This window comes from Numida meleagris, chromosome 3, assembly GCF_002078875.1.
Source record: "Numida meleagris isolate 19003 breed g44 Domestic line chromosome 3, NumMel1.0, whole genome shotgun sequence".
Classification (NCBI taxonomy): Eukaryota; Metazoa; Chordata; class Aves; order Galliformes; family Numididae; genus Numida; species Numida meleagris.
In genome coordinates, this window is record NC_034411.1 from 38,889,262 (window position 1) to 38,901,465 (window position 12,204).

The window sequence follows — 12,204 nt, forward strand, 5'->3', positions numbered from 1 at the left end:
CCTTGGGTGTCTCCCAAGAGTGCTGAAGGCAGCTTCTGGTAAAGGAGGCAGAGGAGGTCTCATGGCTGTGCCCAGCAGGCCACACCACTGCTGCCTACAGCTGAGTTGTGCCAGCACCTTGCACCCTTTCTTGTTGCGGGCTCATGATGTCATCCTGAAAGCACAGAGCTTGAATGCTTGGACAAAGAGTGCCTTTGGGTACTGTGGGAAGTACATACCTGAGAAGTCAAGCACAGCAGGTGCCAGGAGTGCAGGTGTGCTCCAGCCTCCAGATGTATATGTGCTGTGCTTGTGTGTACACCTTCGGAATGCTCATTCCATCACACAGCTGAGGAGTGGGCCCTATGGATATGTCCCTATGCCATCCTTCAGTACCTTTCATCATCAGTAGTGTATCTTTCAAGTATCATTTTTGCTGTAAAACAGTGGTGTGTGGGAAAAAGACTATCTAAATCAAAATCAATGACAATTAATAATGGATACTGCCTGGAATAATGTAATACAGACAAGCTTTGGAAGGGAGTATTCCAAACAAATGCTTTATTGCACTGCACTAAGACAGCACGTATTTAAGCATTGTTATAGAAAAAGAGGTCAAGGAACCTCATTAACCAGTTTGGTATGCTTGGCTGACTGTCCAATTACTTAATCACTTGTCCCCTCCATGTCCAAGTGACTATGTCAGTCTACAATAGAAAAGCCATTTAAAACGATACATGTGACATACTGCCCTCCATTTTGATGAAGTGTTCCCAGTTCACCCGATACAATGTTTCATAATATGATCTAATTTATAGCAACATCTGGTAGATACACTGCATGTTTGACAGGGAATGGATGTGTCTTTGCTATAAAACAGTATTTTCCTAACCTTCAGGCCAAATGTTTGCTTAAAGATTGGAAAGTGCTTGCCTATGAACACACCTCTCTGCAGTGGTTTCAGAAGCTGTGGTGGGTAGCTGAACAATTTTATTCATAGTCCTCCTTCTGTTTTCCATTTTTATGAGTCAGTCATTCTCCATTTTTAGAAACCTCTCACACTTGCAGGCCTGCTGGTCTGGAGCGAGGTGCAGGACTCTCTGCCAAACAGAACCTGCACTGCCCTTGTAACTCAAGGATATTTTCCCCAAAGATGTTTTTGAAGGCATAGGCTGGGGGCCAGCAGCAGGGCAGTGCTACTTTGCCACTGAAGCATTCATGTTCTTGCTTCCAAAGCAAACGTCTGACTTGTAGCCACCGTTAAGTTTGTGCTTTAAATTAAAGCCCTTAACATATCTGATGATTACAAACATATCTGATAATTACATTACAGATTTCATCAGGATAGATGTGCAGAAAGAAAAGGATCATAGGATTCAGTTTCTCGAGTTTAGCTGGATAATACTGTCAGTAATTTATCATGGTAATACTACATATGAATGCAAATATATCATTTCAGTTTTATTCCAGAGTGTGTTATGTCCATTTTCACATCACTTTGGTAGTCAAGGAACAAAAAGTCACAAGATGCCTCGGCAAGAGTGAAGGAAATTCTGGAGCAAGCTATTACAGATCAGTCTTTTTTCCAGCAACATTTCATTCTATTGCTATCATCCCTCATCATAAACCATTAATCCAGTTAATAAAGGAAACTCCGTCATTCCATCACTCATCTACTAGCTAAGCCCAGTGAAGGTTGGGCTCCCAGCTGAACTAGTCCAGCTGCTAGTAGAGTGAGGAAACCTGTGACCAGTAGGTATTGGTGCCCTCTATTGCGCCAGACTCAGTTCTCTGGTACAGGCTGACTGTCCTGTGAGGGAACTTGGGAAGGGTAGAAGAGAAGACAAATGCCCTATTTCACAAACACAACTTAGACAGAAACTGTGTTTGTGTTCTTGGGTGCTAGAAAACCACAGAGACAGGTAGTAGTCAGCTCTAACTGTACTACTGGGGGAGGTACGATGACTCCCCTGTTACATCACTGGGGAAGCATCTTCTCTAGTCTAGTGCACAGGCTGCTAAACTTTGATGAGGAAATCCTCACTCACATGCACAAAAGTAAGGCCCTCCCAGAGCAGCATGAATCACTGATGTTTTCTGCTAGGAGAGATGAACTCAAAATAAGGAGGGCTTGTGTTAAACACAGCCTAGTTTTATCTGAGCATCTACATTAAGTAAATAAATCTTTTATTACTGACACATTTCCACTGAAAATCTGAAGTGCTCCAAACACCAAAAAGCAGGAGGTGATGTTAGGCAGGAAGGAGATTACAGCCTGGCGGCAGACAGTGAACAGAGAAGGGCAACTGTACACTGGTCTTTGTTCTAGTGAATGAATGTTAGGCATGATGTTGGGCAAATACTAGCTTCAATGAAAAGCAAGAATAGCTCTGATGAAGTTCCCAGTGACTGGCCTCTGCTGAATGGTAAAGAGAGCAGAAGCTGGAGCGCTGCTGCTCTCATCGCTGAGCTCTAGACCCTGAGAGGAGTGAGTCTGAGGAAAGGGAAACAACCATGCTGGGCACAATTATTCATAACAAAAATATAAGCTGTTTTCATCACCTAAGTGAAGTAATTGAAAGCGATTCAAATATACAGAGAATTTCAAGTTGACTGAAAGCTGTTTTTTTGTTTTTTTTTTTTTTTGCAAAAGAGCTAATCTCAAAGGAAAATTACAACCAAACTTCTCCATTTTGTCATGTCTCACAAGAAAATATCCTTCCTCTCAAAAATAAGTCTAAATACTTGTGCTGAAGAACCTTAAATAAGTACAGTCAGCTACGCAACAGGAACAATCCTGACATGCCTGTTCTGCTTTGGCATACCTACTGCATGAGCTCACAGTACATTGAGGAGAGATGGTGGTGGTGGAGAGCAGGATGAACCCGGGCAGTGTGGGCACTGGTAAACTGTTACTTGTGGAAAACATGAAACAGCATCTAACCTATCACCCTGATAGCTGGGTACTGAATAGCAACAGGGTTCTGATTCGTCCTTCAGGGTTTTTCTTCAAATTTGGCAAGAGTATAAATTCAGTATAAATATCAAGTCTAAAGTCTCTCTGATCAGTCCTAAATTAAATGTACATGAAGAAAGATAGGCATAAATGTAAGATTCACTGAATTCACTTGCCTTAAGGATTCTGCCACATTTAATTGTTCTGAGAAAAAAAGGAATATCCTTCATAATTTACTGTGTCTGTTAAATGAAGGCTGGAACATAATACATTTCCTGTTCTTGTAGAAGAAAGTATATCTTTAACCTTTGTTTCTGAACACTCAATTTGCGGGCTTTTGCAAAAGTTAATGTAAGGTCATCCAGTGGCTCTGATTGAATGTCATGCCCTTGTAGGCAGGCAGGATGTCAATTTGCAAGAATCGTGTCCTCACAGACACCAACACAAATGTAGCTGAGAAGCTGTCAGATGGGTTACCATGTGTTGTGTATCAGATGGGTAAGGTGTTCTATTTTGGCTAAAAGGAATCATCTAGATTTGGGTCAAACCATGTGAATCTTATAAAAACTGAAACAATACAACCTCATGTTATAGGAAAAAGCAATCTTTGAAGAGGGGATTCAGCCCTATCTTAATGCAGTAGGAGGATGGAGATGTGATAGGAGAGTACAGAGATATTTAGGTCTTTAAAATTTATCAACTGGTGACAGAAGAAATATTGCAGTGGAAGTAAAAGAGACAGCAAAGTGTGTGTCTGTACCATTTCCAATATCCTGCCTGATTGTATTCTACTTGAAAGGGAGGAGAGAAGACTTCTGCATTAGTGGCAGCCTCAGAAAAGTCATTTTATCCTGTTAACTTAATTGAGCAACACTGTCCATAGAGGTCAAGACCACTGATCTTCTGTGATAGTAACAGAATGAATTTAATGGTGAGAAAGGGGGGGACTATATTTAGGGGAAGGTTTACCTCGTGAAGTATTAGTATTTAGAATCAAGAAAGTTTATATGCATAGTCAGGCACAAATTCTTTCTTGAGTGAGTCATGCCTTGTTCAGAGTACATGTAATTTCCTTTAGAGCTGCAATAAGGATTCGTATATAACCTGTGATGTCAGTGTGCAGGCGATATAGCTGATACTAAACAGTTTTAATGAGAAGTCATGGAAAAAGTAATCTCATGTATAGACATGCATTCAGATTTATCCTGACATTATCCAGAAAGGAACTTGGTCACTGTAAGAGGTGTGGGCCCAATGGGTACAATGGCTGCACACTTGAAGAAAAATACATAAATCAGAGTGTGCTTTCTCCAGCTTTTCATTGTTACTAATGTCATGAATTGTGCTATGTCTTGATAAAAAAAGGTAATTATCTGTGATTTGTAGGATTGTGTTAATGCTAAAGGAATGTAATGGGCTGAGAATTCAGGATATCAACATGACCTACCTTAAATAAAATTTAGTGTTTTAAATAAAGTGACCTTGTCCTCCTAGATCCTGTGGCAGTCAGCAAGCAAAATCAGTCTTTTTAACCTCTGTTCAAGATGCTGAAGAGAGCCGAAAAAAAGTAGTTAATAATTTGTAATGAAAATAAGGGTTCATAAAGTACTTTATTTCCCTTCCTTCTGCACTGTAGAATTTTTAGTACTTCCTCCCTCGTCTTTCAAGCCTGGTGTTGAAGATGGTTATGGTGTTAAAAAAAAAAAAAAAAAAAAAAAGTACATGGTAGTTGAGGTGGATTCAGACAGCTGTTGAAATCCAAGCCTCCCTCCTGATCTTACCAGCTCCTGGACTGATCTTGGGTTTGTCTCAAAGATGTTGTCCTGGTTCTTGGGTGCCTGGGAAATGGTGGTGACAGAAGGGCCACCGGCTTTCTCTGGGTCATTTTCAAAACACTCAGTCCCAGAAAGGTTTATGCACTGAACAGCCTGTCATTACTTTATTCAGTAGTTACACCTTATTTCCTTGTTTTCCATTTTTGGTCAGTTGTTGAGGCCCAGTCACAGTCTCCCAGTATAATACTGTCATTGGTGGATACTGGTAGGTCCTTTGCTTGTTGTAATTCAGTTTGCATTGCCTCAAAGTTTGTGGATTCTATGCATCCAGCTGAGTTGTACATGCATTACTTTGGAATTCGCAGAAGTGCGCCTGCATACTGTGTGGCGACATTTTCCCTGACAGGTAGCGTGCCCCCACTCCCATTCACAGAAAGGTCGCATCAGCTTGCCAAAATGTCTTCCAGCTACAGCTCCCTTTGACTCCATTTGTTTCCGTGACAACCCATGTGTGTACACAGTGCAGCACAGCTCTCTGAGGCCTTCCTGACCTAGGTAATTAGCGCTGTCTGAAGAGCTTGCATGTTTGGATCTCATCGTGCACTGGACACAATGTGCCAAAGCCTAATTCAGACGCAGACTGCTCTTTGACTCTGCACTGGGCAGTTTTTGAAACTGTTGTCATTTGTAACAGGGAACTGCTGAGTGTCGGTGACTGTTCCTGGCCTACGTGAGAGCTTGTAGCTACGCTTCACATCCAGACCACATTACTTAGCTGTAGCAGGACGGACAGGTGGTGGATGTGGCTGCTTTTCTGTGTGCATCTTACATAGTCCCCAGTGCAGGCCCTTAGCATGGCTTTCAGATGTCTCCTTGTTGCAGGCCAAGAAGTAAGGGACCCTGGAAGGAGGAGCTCCAGAGAAGGCTTGCTCTCTCTTATAACTGAGATCTATGATGTACAGCAGCTTGGCTTTTCAGGAACTAGCTCTTGACTTACTTCTGTAGAATAGAAATCTTAATGTGAGATTTGTTTTACAGTTAGTACATGAAACATTCTCTAGCCTGGGTCCTCAGCTATACCTGAGAACAAGGTACACCAAAGGAACCCTTATGTCTGACCTCAGGTCTTCCCTGTGCAGGATGGATCCTACATCTTGGAGAAGCTTCATGGTCATCTGAAGTCTAGCACAGGCTCCAGTATTTTCCTACAACTGCCCTAGCTGGATGGAGAACACAGGCAACCCTCTTCCCTTTACAGCAGCACAAGTTGAGAGACAGTGGTGAAGCAGACGCCCTTCCCTATCCATGACTGCAGAGCAAATCCTTCTCTTCACGTGGTCAGTCCAGATAGCAATGCACTGGGAGTGCAGCTCAGAATGCCACGCTTGAGCTTTGGTCTTTATTTCTCACAGCTTAAGTCCCACATTATTACAGTATAGTAAGCAGAAGTTACTGTGAGGAAACACAATGTTAGGATGCTAGGAGTTACCATGAGGAAGCGCAATCAAAACTATCTAATCTATGATAATTCCAGTTAGCCATGCTATTTGGACAGATTGATTTTCCAGGCAATTCTGCCTCAGCAGAGTTAAATTTTAAGAGCCGAGATTTATTGTCTCACTGAACCAATGCCTGAAACAGCCCACGGATACTACTGCCACATGCACCTGCTATAATGAATACCAAAGCCTACTTCAGTGACCTGAATCTTTTGAAAATCTAGTCCTTTATTTTTATCCACTTAGAGGAACACAAGCTGCTGTGCCCTACTTTTTCTCAACTGTGTCATCTGACTCATCAATCAAAACTGAATTTGAGTCCTACTTTCACCCACTGACTCTCAATCAACCTAGCAAACTTATCAGAAGTACAAAAGGACCGTTTTGCTGCTTAAAACAGATATCTTTGTAAAACTTGAATTATGCGAGACATTTTAAGCTTTGAAAAAATTACCATTTGGCTGAGGCCAAATTTTATACTTTCCTCTGAAAAGATACAATTGGATAAAAAGAACATCACAGGAGAGAGAAGAAGGTCCGTGAAGTAAGATGGCTTTAATATAAGGGAATTTTATGCTATTGGGCTCACTGATTTTTATCTAATAGCATCAAAAGGAAGGAAGAAAGAAAGAACCTTTTTTTTTCCTTACTGTTATGGCAAAAAAAAGTATCAATGACCTGATCCTATCCTGTCTAGCTCATAAGACACATGAAGGAAACAATGACAACATATGCTAGAAATTCATTCTCTCCTTCCTCCTGAAAACTCTTTCCCAGAATCCAGCCTGCTGTCCTTCAAACAAGTTTTAGCCTTTCTGGGAATCGAGAATAAAAAAATGAAAAACTGAATTTCCAGAGGAAAAAAAAACCACATTTCTCACAGTGCCATCTTTTCTCTTCTGATCTCTTGTACTTGATCTGAAGAGGTCAAAAAAGTACTTCAAGAAAATGAGGTTGGGGACTAATGTTTGCGACCCTTTTGAGCATTGCCAACTGTATATTCTGATTTATGTTGCATTATAATTTTCTCTTCCTTCCCCACTTCTTTGTTTAAACTAATAACTGTGTGCTTTTGGCTAAACTGCTCTTCTCCTACACACTCTTCAAAATGAATTCTGTATTTTCATAAACAGGAAAATTAAATAAATTAAACACTAAGCATATGTTTCAAGCTGTCCTTTCATTAACGAGCTCTCCCAAATTCTGAGGAGTGTTTTGGGTGCTGTGCAGCACTGAACAAATAAGGAACAAACAGCATACACACTTATTGAGAAATATCTGTTTAGCTCAGCCTGTGACCTGTCTTTGTGCGCTGTCTTCCTCCTCTTACATTCTGGTGAAGCTACTTATACGTTCCGTACATGACTACTACAAAAAGGTCTTTATTATGACTGGAAGTCCTAGGCATCACCTCAGGCAGGAGAATTGGCCATTAGCGTGATTTTGCAAATGAAACACATTTGATGTTAAATTATTTCCAGGACATCTCACATACAGCATAGAATCATAGAATGGCCTGGGTTGAAAAGGACCATAATGATCATCTACTTTCAACCCTCCTGCCCTGGGCAGGGTCGCCAGCCACTAGACCAGGCTGCCCAGAGCCATATCCAGCCTTGCCTTGAATGCCTCCAGGGATGAGGCGTGCACCACTACTCTGGGCAACGTTGTGTTGCTCCTTATAAACTTTAAGCTTTATATGGACTTCTGTTTTCTCCTCAAGTCAATATCAGATCTCTCATTAACATAAAAAAAAAAGTTTTAATTAACAATTATCAGAAATATTGCCACAATGACAATTACTCTACTTTGTGTTTACTATGTAAACAGAAGTTTTGCTTTTTTTTTTTTTTTTTTTTCTGGGCAGTGTGCAGAGAAGGAAGAAGGAAGCAGAAAAACCTTATATTACTGGGCATTAAAGTAACTTTCAGTATTACTAGTCAATAGAGATAAAGAAATTGTTTTTAATTAGTGTTGACATCTTCTATTTCACTGCTGTTACCTTCTTACCATGTCTAGTTTGACAATAAAATACAAAGGCTTTAGTATGGCTGCCACACCACATGAAAGGTTTCTTTTTGACAAAGATCTATTGTTAGAATATAATTTACCTGCAACAGTGCAAGACAATGTTGGGATCAAAAAGTGAATCTGCTGATAAAATTCAGTACATCCCAAATCCATTAATGAATCAAAATGGAATGTATTGTTTGGAGAAGAAATATCTTGTTGGCTATATATTCTTCATTAGTTAGTCTGTGTTTGATTACAAGGAGAAACAGAGAACCAGAATGGAATACAGGAAAGTTAATTAAGTTTTTTTCATAAGTGTGGTGCATGATGATACATACTAAATGTTTGGCTTCGCTGATATCAGGCATTTCTATACTGCAGTCTATGAAACAACCCAGTGTCAGATCTTTCTGGTTTGGATTTCTCTTGCTTTATTTTACCCCGCAGCTTTCTGCTTATTTTGACTCTTCCTTCCCTCCTCCTATTAAAGGATCTCTCACCAATACTTTCCGTGCTTGTCAAATCTTTCTTTTCTTTTGCTATTGAAATGCCTCTTGCTCCACTGAGGAGTCCATGGTCCTTCAATTTGTTGGCCCTTCCAAGTGCTATTGTGGATCCTCCTCCCCACGGGTGCCTAAGCAGAGCAGAAATAGGCAATGGCAGTGTTTGCTGTCTGCCTGGGATCTACTTGGTACCATTCTGAATGTGTAACCTATATTTGTCCTTACAGGTGATTACACTGCTCTGCATTCTTGTTTACCAGTTCCTGCCAACTAGCACATTGCCCTCAGTGAGCTGTCTGGATTAATTCTTTTAATCAACACCAAGTATATCAAATCTCTGAATTATTAATGTGCATTGCCATAGTAGCATACTAACGAGATTACAGTCTGCATCCTTGAGTCTTACATCATTAACCTCCTGACACCACACGTCTTCCAAACTTTCCACTTTATTGATAAACGATCATTGTAACTATTAGATATTGACAAGTCTGCATCAGAAGCAAGATCTTTCCTTGCTTTCACTGTGCAGCCACAACTGCATCAATGCTAGTGGTTCCACATTACAGGAGGGCAACAGCAATGTGGACCTCAGAGACCTCCAGTCCTCAAGCTTCCAACCCACTCCTTTTTCCTCTGCCAACCCTCAGAAGTGTTAACAGGACGTCTGAGCTTATGCAGTCCCACAAACAGCTGTATTAATATCTCCAAGGCATGCTCTAATGTGTGGCTGGGAACAAGGTGCCAGAAGGGGAATACGAGGTTGGCTGTATTCAGTTTTACTGATAAAAGCCTTCTTCCCTGAAACAACCTCAAAACAAACAGCTGATAACTGTCAGCTGGTGGATGGTTTCCAACAGATCTACTGTGAGGCTGGCACGTTGTAGAACAGTTCTACAATGCTACCAGTACTACAAAGCTCCAAATTTGCTCTCTGAGTTACCACAATGGGAACTGAGAAACTCAGATGATAGTACCAGATAAGCAACTGGTATCGGTTGTTAGGTGTTTCTGGTTCCTCAGGACCAATTGCTTGTTTGTATCAACACAAGGTATGCCCAAGGACTTTCATGCTGGGAGAAAGGCATTAACATTGGCCAGTTCTTGACATTTTTTTTTTTTTTTTTTTTTTTTGTGAACAAAAAAATCCCCAGATACGTTTTTAATTCTCTGAAAATAACTCAGCCAAAATCAATGTTCCAAAGACTGCTAATATGATAATATGATATGTTGCTTTTTTCTTTCCTGACTGGTCTCTGCCTTCTTCAAGTTTCTCTGTGATCTTGAATTTAGATTTCGTTTTCCACAGAGCTCGATAGCAGAGGTGAGTGTTCACCAGCTGAGAAGACTGTAGTTCAGTTCTGTATAGGTTGTACAGCTGTGTGATCTGCTTGCAAATGAATGCCCAGCTGTAACCAGGAACTCATTCTACATAAGGCAGCGGGAAAATCTGTGCAATTAACATGGGACATGAGTAGTAAATGAAACTTTAAGAGCACTTAAAGAAGCATCTGGCTTCTTGTGTAATTTCTGACATGGAAGTTCAAACAGTTTTGCCCCATTTGTTAGCAGCTACGAGCTTTGAACCTTTCAGAGAGCCAAAAAGTAAAACTGTGCAAACTTAAAACAATCAATAACAAACAGGAATTAAAAAGCAACATAGTACTCTTCACATAGCGTAATCCTGAGAGAATAACAAGTAAGGGATATTTCTCACAGGACTCACCATTTCCTAACTTTAAGTTGATACTAGATTTTAAGTTGATAGTGGACAATGTACTGAAATTAGCAAGGAAAATCACAAGTGCAAATTCCTATATAAGCACACAGAGTCACTGGCCTCATTATAGAATATATTAATGAATTACAGTATTATAATATATTAAGATATGACAATGGAGTCTAGCAAGACTGCAAGTAAGTATATTTTAGTTTAGTACTAAGACTCTAGAGAGCAGATATATGGCAAGTAATGGCACTGTAGAATTTAAGACAAGTGATGAACAGACCTCTCTGTCCTCAAAGGACTCTCTCCAGTCACACACAGGAAACAAGTTGAGAAGACAAGATAAATATACATCCAGCAGCTAGCAGCTGAACTTTCTCTTGTCAGAATATCAGTAAAGTCTTTGCCATGCAGAAACAGAAAAAAAAAAATTGTGAAATTTCCTCTATATTTTAAGGCACACAGACGCACAACTTGTCGACTAATAATAATGAAAGTAAACACAGGATCATAGAAGGGTTGAGGTTGAAGGGAACCTCTGGATCCATCTGGCCCAACCCCTTCTCAAGCAGGGTGTCCAGGCTCACATCCAGGTGGATTTTGAAGATCTTCAAAGAGGAGCCTCCACAGCCTCTCTGGGCAAATGTGCCAGTGCTCCATAACCTACATAGTACAGAAGTGCCTCCTGATGTTTAGAGGAAATGCATTGTGTTTCAGTTTGTGCCCACTGCCTCTTGTCCTGCCACTGAGCACCACTGGAAAGAGCCTGGCTCTGTCCTTGCATCCTCCCTTCGGGTAGTTGTGCACACTGATGAGATCCCCTTGAACCTTCTCCAGGCTGAATAGTCTCAGCTTTTCTTCATAGGAGAGATTTTCCAATCATAAAATAATGACAATAAAATTCATTAAAAAATAACAATGATAATGAAAATGATGTTGTTTATTCCTACTAAACAAAACCATAGCAATCAAGTTCACAGTTGCAAAGTTCTTTCTCCTCAGTGTGTTATTGAATAATTATATCCTGTCTATTATTGTATCTCTTTAACCACCAAATTTATCTAAGTTATTATTTGATATGATCATGCCATAATTACTGAGCTGCTTAATGGTTTTCAGCACTGAAAAGAGAGAAATTTTCAGTGCTTTTGATCTCCCAACAGCCTTTGAGTGAGGAAGTTCTGTTTTCCTCATTTTATATCTGGAATATTGAGTTATAGAAACAGAACATAACTTCGAACCCCAACCACCAAGAGGTGTGGATAGGCATTCAATAACAGTAAAGAGTGTCAGCAAAGCCCTGGTGTAATCATTAGGATGTTGATATGTACAGTTCATAGCAGTTTTTGCAGTCTCATGACGGACTTGCCAGCATCCTCTACCTCTAATCCTCAATAACTGGAGCCACTAGCTGCTGTCTAAAGCCCTCTCATGCTTGGAGGACAAAAAAATGAGAGAATCAGTTGTTTACTGCCACTAAATAAGTCAAGAAACAAAGCACATACAAAGTAAATTTTAAACAGCACGGGGAAGGGATGCTCAATTTTCAAGCTGGCATCTGCCAGAAACCCTTGGTAGGGTCTTTCTTACCTTTCTATCTTTCTGGGACACCCTCTTTATCCTTTAGTATTTCCTGCAGGTTTTTATGTGTGTTAATGTGCATTCAGGCATACCTGATAGGCTCATCTGTGTCCCACCTGCTCTGTTGCCAGACACTATTGGTTCTTCTTACTGGACACCCTCCCCTGCTGAT